The sequence below is a fragment of the Theobroma cacao genome, chromosome 7 (assembly GCF_000208745.1).
Source record: "Theobroma cacao cultivar B97-61/B2 chromosome 7, Criollo_cocoa_genome_V2, whole genome shotgun sequence".
In the NCBI taxonomy this organism is placed as follows: domain Eukaryota; kingdom Viridiplantae; phylum Streptophyta; class Magnoliopsida; order Malvales; family Malvaceae; genus Theobroma; species Theobroma cacao.
Window position 1 is genome coordinate 6,802,382 of NC_030856.1, and position 8,488 is coordinate 6,810,869.

The 8,488-nt window shown below is 41.5% G+C and overlaps 1 pseudogene; it reads left to right on the top strand.

The window, feature by feature from the left end:
* Window positions 123–7,397, top strand: LOC108662743 (annotated as a pseudogene).

Here is an 8,488-nt window from a genome sequence, read left to right on the forward strand (position 1 = left end):
TTCATTCATGCATCGAATACGCATCTAATTCATGTTTATGATTACAATAAGGTTCCAAAATAGCTCGACCACCTAAGCCAAGTGACCAACGTGTTCATAATACGCGTCAGCGAGCAAGGATCATGGAAGAAGAACAAAGAGAGCGAATGGACAGAATGGAAAGAGCTCAGGAAGAAATGAGAGAACAGTTAGCACAGATGATGGAATTGATGATGAGTTTCAGTAAAGGAAAAAGAGTGATCGAAGAGCCAGCTCCGTCAGAAAACCCACCAGCTCAAGACAGTGGAAACCAAAAGGATGACCCACCCTATCCCCCAGGGTTCACTCCACCACATGCCCAAACCTCTCAAAGGGTCCACCCTCAAATGATGCCTTCCGTTTATGCGCCACCTTTGATGGGCCATCAACCGACTCATGGGCAATTTGGGCCATATTCTGGGATAAATCCTACTGAACCAATACACGTCCCAGATTTAGACGATCCAAAAGAACAAGAGAAACTAAGAAAAGACTCGTCACAAACAGGAAAAAATGAAAAAGACCAAAAAAAGTACGATCTGTTGGAAGAGCGTCTTCGTGCTATCGAAGGAGTTGATAGGTTTGGTACCATGGACGCAACCGAGCTATGCTTAGTCCCAGATGTATTGATCCCTGCCAAGTTCAAGGTTCCGAAATTTGAAAAATATGACGGAACAAAATGTCCCATGGCACATATTACCATGTATTGTCGGAAGATGGTTGCACAGTCTCACGATGATAAGTTACTGATCCATTTTTTCTAAGACAGCTTGACTGGGTCAGTTGCTCGGTGGTACGTATAGCTAGATCGAAATCGTATTAAGACTTGGAAAGACTTAGCAAGAGCCTTCATAGCCCAATACAAGCATGTGGCTGAATTAGCCCCCGATCGGTTGTCATTGCAGACTATGGAAAAGAAACAAAGCGAGAACTTCAAGGAATATGCCCAAAGGTGGAGAGATACAGCAGCGCAAGTACAGCCACCTCTCACTGATAAAGAGATGACTGTATTGTTCATAAACACACTCCGAGCTCCATTCTATGAGCGCTTGATCGGCAATGCCACGAAAAACTTTGCAGATTTAGTCTTATCAGGAGAAATAATAGAATGAGCTATCAAAAGTGGAAAAATTGAAAGGCATGAAGTTACTAGCTCAAAGAAAGGGAATACGCCCAAGAAAAAAGAAGAGGACGTGCAAGCAATCGCTCACGACAGCCAACAAGACCACAACTTTAACCCATATTACCCGTACCCCCCATACCAACCCTTCTATCCGAACATAGGCAACATCACACAAAACCCATATGTGTACCAACCTGCCCCGTAACCAACCTTTCAGACCAATGTTCTTCCACAAACTCCACCACCAAGACCGGTAGCTTCAACCAATAATCCTGGCCATGGTCAATGAGGACCTAAAACTACCCTAGAAAGATCAAAGTTTGATCCTATTCCAGTCCCTTACACTACATTGCTGCCACAACTCATAGAAAATCGACTCCTTGCTCGAACCCCTTTAGAACCACTCCGACCACCTTTCCCGAAATGGTATGACCCGAATGCGCATTGTGATTACCATTTTGAAATTCAAGGGCACTCCACTGAGAAATGTACTGCTTTAAAACATAAAGTTCAAGCGCTCATTAAGGCAGGACTTTTAAATTTTTCCAAAAAAGATAGTTCGAGTGTTGATGGAAACCCGTTACCTAATCATGGAAGACCAACTGTGAATGCTATACATGAAGGGATGATTCGAAGGGTGAAAAAGAGTATTGATGAGATTCAAACGCCAATGGATGAAGTGTTTGAGGCGTTGTCTAAGATAAATGTCATCACTCCAGAACCCATCAACACAAAGGAATTAGGGCATGATCTCGCTTATTCTTGCGAATTTCATATGGGGGCAATTGGGCATTCCATTCAAAATTGTGATAGCTTTCGTGGTAAGTTGCAAGGATTGATGGATTCATCGGTAATTGAGTTTTATGAAGAAGCTGAAGAGGAGTTGGTCGAAACCATAAATGAAGACACCCCAGCTGAAATGGCATCGAGTTCATTCGGGGCGAACAAACCTAAACCTCTCACCATCTTCTATGAAGAAAACAGGAGCCCGATGAATGATACATCCCCTACTATGATCAGAAGTGGTATTACCATCGAAGTCCCCAGCCCGTTCCCTTACAAGAGTGATAAGGCTGTCCCATGGAATTATGAGTGTAATATTTTGGGCACAGCTTCATACCCCCCCCCCCCAAGCATCTTTTGAAGATCTAATTGGAGTAGGGGGTATAACGCGAAGTGGACGATGTTATTCCCCTGAGATGGCAGAAAGAGTTGAAAAAGGGAAACCTGCACAAGGAGAGAGAGGCCTGAAGAAAGCAGATACTTTTTTCAAGGACCAAGTTATCGAATCTGTAGTTGCTCCGAACAATAAGGTCAAAAATCCTGTTACCGAGAAAGAAGCGGGTGAATTTCTCAAGTTTATCAAACACAGTGAATACAGCGTGGTAGAACAATTAACCAAAATGCTTGCTCGCATCTCACTGTTGTCCTTACTGTTGAATTCGGAAGCACACAGGAACACGCTGCTCAAAGTCTTGAACCAAGCTTATGTGGCACAAGATATATCAGTGGAAAAGTTAGACCTTATCGTGGGGAACATCACAGTGGGGAACTTCATTGCCTTTAATGATGAAGAAATACCATCGGGTGGTCGAGGGAGTAACAAAGCTCTGTACATTACTATCAAATGCAAGGACCATGTCGTGCCTAGGGTTTTGGTTGACAATGGTTCAGCGTTAAATGTCATGCCTCGCTCTACTTTAACCAAGTTGCCAATAGATGTGTCGTACATGAGAACCAGTCACATGGTTGTAAGGGCCTTCGACGGGACCACAAGGGAGGTGGTAGGGGACATTGAAGTACCAATAAAAATTGACCCTTGCGTTTTTTAGGTCCAATTTCAAGTCATGGACATTGCCCCGTCATACAATTGCTTGTTAGGGCGTCCATGGATTCATATGGCGGGAGCCATACCATCCTCCCTTCATCAAAAAGTTAAATTCATAGCTGAGGGCCAATTGATAAGTGTATGTGCGGAGGAAGACATACTGGCTATTCAACCATCATTTGCTCTCTATGTAGAGGCGACAGAAGAAGTCCCAAAATGCTCTTTCAGATCTTTTGAATTTGTTAATGCTACTTATGTGGGGGAAAGAAAAGTGATACCGACTCCTCGTTTGTCAGTAACAACTAAAATGGGGGTTAAGCAGATAGTGGGTAAAAGATGTCGTGCCGGTTTTGGGTTAGGAAAGAATTTACAAGGAATCAACCGTCATCTGACTCCAATAAAAAATGAAGAAAGATTTGGTTTGGGGTACAAGCCTACTAAAGAAGAAATAAGGAAACTGGCAGCTCGAAAGAAGATTAAAAGGATGGCTCAACTTGAGGGAAAGGAAGAAGAATTTGGGGAACGGACAATCCCACACTTATATGAGACTTTTCGCTCTACGGGTTTCATTCATCTCGAAGCACCAACAAAGGTCAATCAGGTTCTACGGTTATTTGATGAGTTATCAATCCATATGATCAGAGATGAAGAACCTAATGAGAAGATTCCTGTGCTGTATCCAGTACTGCCAGGAAATGAGCTAAGCAATTGGACAGCCACGAAACTGCCCATCATCTTTAAGTCTTCCGAAATGTAATGAATAATTTTATCTAAATGCCTATGCCCAAGGGTGTTAAGAGTAATTTCTTGTTTAAGTAGGGCTTTCTGTTACTTTCATCATTTAAATAAATGACAATGCATAATGTGTTTCATAATTCATCAATCTTTTTGCATATTTCCTTTCATCTATTCTTTTAGCTAATAAATACTTACCCATACACGCGTCCAACTTTACCTGTTTGCAGGTCTTTAAATAATGAACACGAAGACAATCTAGACAACGATTCGAATATCGATTTTGAGATGATTCCGAACGTTGATGAATTGAAAAATGAAGAGGAGGTGGATGACTATAACTTACCCCCTGATTTGTCGAGAATGTTGGAACAAGAGGAAAATGAGATTTTAACTCATCAGGAACTCACAGAAATGATTAACCTCGAAAATGGGAAAGAAAAGAAAGAGGTTAAGATTGGCACCTTGCTGTCATCTGATGAACGGCAGAAGCTAGAAGAATTGCTCCGTGAATATGTGGACGTTTTTGCTTGGTCATATCAGGACATGCCAAGTCCTAATACTGACATGGTTGTTCACAAGTTACCTTTGGAATCAGATTGCAAGCCTATTAAACAGAAGTTGAGAAGGACGAAGCCAGAAATGTTGCTGAAGATTAAAGAGGAAAGAAAAAAGCAATTCGATGCTGGATTTTTAGAGGTGGCTAAGTACCCTGAATGGGTGGCTAATATAGTTTCAATTCCTAAGAAGGATGGAAAAGTTCGAATGTGCGTCGATTATAGGGATTTGAATAGAGCGAGTCCGAAAGATAGCTTTCCTTTGCCACATATTGATACTCTTGTGGACAACACAGCAAAACATGCTTTGTTCTCATTCATGGATGGCTTTTCTGGTTACAATCAAATTAAGATGGCACCCAAAGGTATGGAAAAAACAACGTTCATAACCATGTGAGGAACGTTTTGTTACAAAGTAATGCCATTTGGATTGAAGAATGCAGGCGCCACCTACCAAAGGGCAATGGTAGCTTTGTTCCACGATATGATGCATAAAGAGATAGAGGTATATGTGGATGACATGATTGCAAAATCTCATACAGAAAGGGATCATACTGTCAATCTCAAGAAACTGTTCGAGAGATTGCGAAAGTTCCAGCTCAAGTTGAATCCTGCAAAATGCACTTTTGGTGTAACTTCTGGGAAATTGTTGGGGTTCATAGTAAGTGAAAAAGGAATTGAAGTGGACCCGGATAAAATACGAGCTATTCAAGAGCTACCACCTCCCAAAACGCAAAAAGAAGTGAGAGGATTTTTAGGGAGGCTGAATTACATTGCTCGATTTATATCCCAACTCACTTGCAAATGTGATCCAATCTTCAAGCTGCTTCGGAAACGAGACCCAGGAGAGTGGAATGAAGAATGTCAAATAGCCTTTGATAAAATCAAAGAATATCTCACAAATCCACCGGTGTTGGTGCCACCGACGGTCGAAAAACCTCTCATTCTGTATTTGACTGTGAACAAGAATTCTATGGGATGTGTATTGGGACAACATGATGAAACTGGGAAGAAAGAACGAGCCGTATATTATTTGAGCAAGAAATTCATGGAGTATGAGTCCAAATATTCTGCGCTCGAAAAGATGTGTTGTGCACTAGCATGGACCGCTCAGAGGCTCCGGCAGTATATGTTGTATCACACAACATGGTTGGTGGCGAAATTAGATCCCATCAAGTATATTTTTGAAAAACCCTGCCTGTCCGGAAGAATAGCTCGATGGCAAGTGCTATTGTCTGAGTATGACATTGTGTATGTGTCCCAAAAATCAATCAAAGGGAGCGCCATCGCCGATTTCCTTGCAGATCGAGCTAATGAAGATTATGAATCTGTAAGTTTCGATTTTCCAGATGAAGATTTGATGGCCGTCTTGCATGTAGAAGAGGTTAGTCCCAATGAACTTAATCCATGGAAGGTGTATTTTGATGGAGCATCCAATGCTTTGGGGCACGGAATTGGGGCAGTGTTGATTTCTCCAAATGGAAAGTACTATCCAGCCACGGCGAGATTGAATTTCAATTGTACTAACAATATGGCGGAGTATGAGGCGTTGGTACTGGGATTACAAGCAGCAATTGATATGAAGGCTGATGCGATAGATGTTTACGGAGATTCGGCTTTAGTGATATGTCAAATGAAAGGTGAATGGGAAACTAGAGATCCTAAACTAGTTCCATATAAAAAGCTGGTTACAGAATTAAGCAAACAGTTCAAAGAAATCAGCTTCAACCATTTGCCTCGAGAAGAGAATCAGATTGCTGATGCTTTGGCCACCCTCGCAGCGATGTTCAAAATAAAAGAGGCGGCCGATGTACGCCCTTTTGATTTAGAAGTTCGTGAAGTCTCCGCACACTGCTTGAATGTTGAAGAAGAGGTTGATGGTAAGCCGTGGTATCATGATATCATGCAATACATCAAGCATCAGGCATATCCTGAGAATGTCACGGATAATGACAAGCGAACTCTTCGAAGATTAGCAATGGGTTTCTTCCTTAGCGGAGAAGTGCTCTACAAAAGGAGTCGAGATCAAGTACTCTTGAGATGTGTGGATGTTGCGGAAGCCAACAAAATAATGAAAGAAGTCCACGAAGGAACTTGTGGAGCTCATGCTAATGGACATATGTTGGCTAGACAAATTATGAGAGCTGGTTATTATTGGTTGACATTGGAATCAGACTGCATAAACTTTGCTCGAAAATGCCACAAGTGTCAAGTATACGCTGATAGAATCCATGCTCCACCAGCCCCATTGCACGTTTTCACGGCACCTTGGCCATTTTCAATGTGGGGAATGGACGTGATTGGACTTATTACGCCAAAAGCCTCTAATGGACATCGATTCATATTGGTGGCCATTGATTATTTCACGAAATGGGTAGAAGCAGCTTCCTATGCCAATGTGACACAAAAGGTGGTGTGCAGGTTCATCCAAAAGGAGATCATATGTCGGTATGGGCTTCCAGAAAGGATCATTACGGATAACGCAAGCAATTTGAATGGTGCGATGGTGAAGGATGTTTGCGCTAAATTCAAGATCAAGCATCATAACTCGACAACTTACCGTCCGAAGATGAACGGAGCGGTAGAGGCAGCCAACAAAAACATCAAAAAGATTGTCGAAAAGATGACTGAAGTTTATAAAGACTGGCATGAGAAACTTCCTTTTGCCTTACATGCATATCGAACTTCTGTGCGTACCTCCACCGGGGCAACTCCGTACTCATTAGTATACGGTGCAGAAGCAGTTCTACCTGTTGAAGTAGAAATCCCATCATTGAGGGTGTTGTTGGAAACGGAATTGGAAGATGCTGAGTGGGTCCGCTCCCGCTACGAACAGTTGAATCTGATTGAGGAAAAAAGGCTAACGGCTCTTTGTCATGGCCAGATGTACCAACGAAGGATGATGCGAGCATACGAGAAAAAAGTTCATCCCAGGCAGTTCCGAGAAGGAGAGTTGGTTCTCAAAAGAATACTCCCTAATCAAACTGATTTTCAGGGGAAATGGATGCCGAATTGGGAAGGGCCATACGTGGTAAAGAAGGCTTTTTCAGGAGGAGCTTTGATTTTGGCTTACATGGATGGGGGAGATCTGCCTAATTCGATAAATGCGGATGCGGTGAAAAAGTACTATGCTTAAAAAAAAAAGGAAGGGGTTCGTGCTGAAAACCCGAAAAGGGCAGCTTGTATCTAAAAGAGGAGGCTCATGTTGAAAACCCGAAAAGGGCGGCTTGAGGCCAAAAAGCAGGAAGTTAGAATGGAATTTGAGGATGTCAGCCTAAACGGGACACAAGATTGAGGTAAAAATACACCATGAATGGAGCTCCGCAATCTCACAAAATAGGGGAAGCTAGGGAGTCTGCAACCTACAGATTTGCTCAAAGCATCAATCAAGGACAATTCTTGAAGTCGAATATTAGATTGTTTTCTCTTAGTGGTCTGAGTGTTCATTACTTAAAGATCTAATGTTTGCCCTGTAAATTCTTTTTGCCTTGAATTATTTGATTCCTCATATATATGAAATTCTTCTTCGCCTCTTTATTTTAACCCTTTCGTTATTCACCATCCCATGATTCACATAGTGATTGTCATAGAAATGAATGATGACTAGTAAAAGAAATAAACTAATTAAGTAAGAAATTATACTCATTGTTCAGCAAAAGACTTAATAACGAAGAAAAAGAATGGCGGAGCCTTAAACTTGGGGCAAAATCAAATGTCAAAAGAAAAGGTGCTTAGGGAAAATCCGGAGTTACTAGAAGAAAGGCACAAGACGAAGGTCATTAAAAGCTACAGTGAAAAATCGGATGAAGCAAGAGAAGGGTCTTGGAACCTTAATGAATCGTAAACATGAAAACATTTCATCATGTCAATCATGCATACATGCCTAGCCATGCACTCGACAAGAATCAAAATTAATTCATGTCCCAAGCTTTGAAGGTCGAAATTCACTTGACCTAAAATGTTGAGATTGTAAAACTTTAATGGAAGGATTTAAGTCTTTTCATTTCATGTTAATCCAATTAAGTTAGCATTAAAGAATTAAATCGAATCTGTTGTGAGATAGGTCGAGCCTAGATTAAGTCTAGGAATTTCAATTTTTAAAATCGAACCTGTTGTGAGATAGGTCGAGCCTAGATTAAGTCTAGGAATTTCAATTTTTAAATCGAACCTGTTGTGAGATAGGTCGAGCCTAGATTAAGTTTAGGAATTTCAATTTTTAAATCGAAC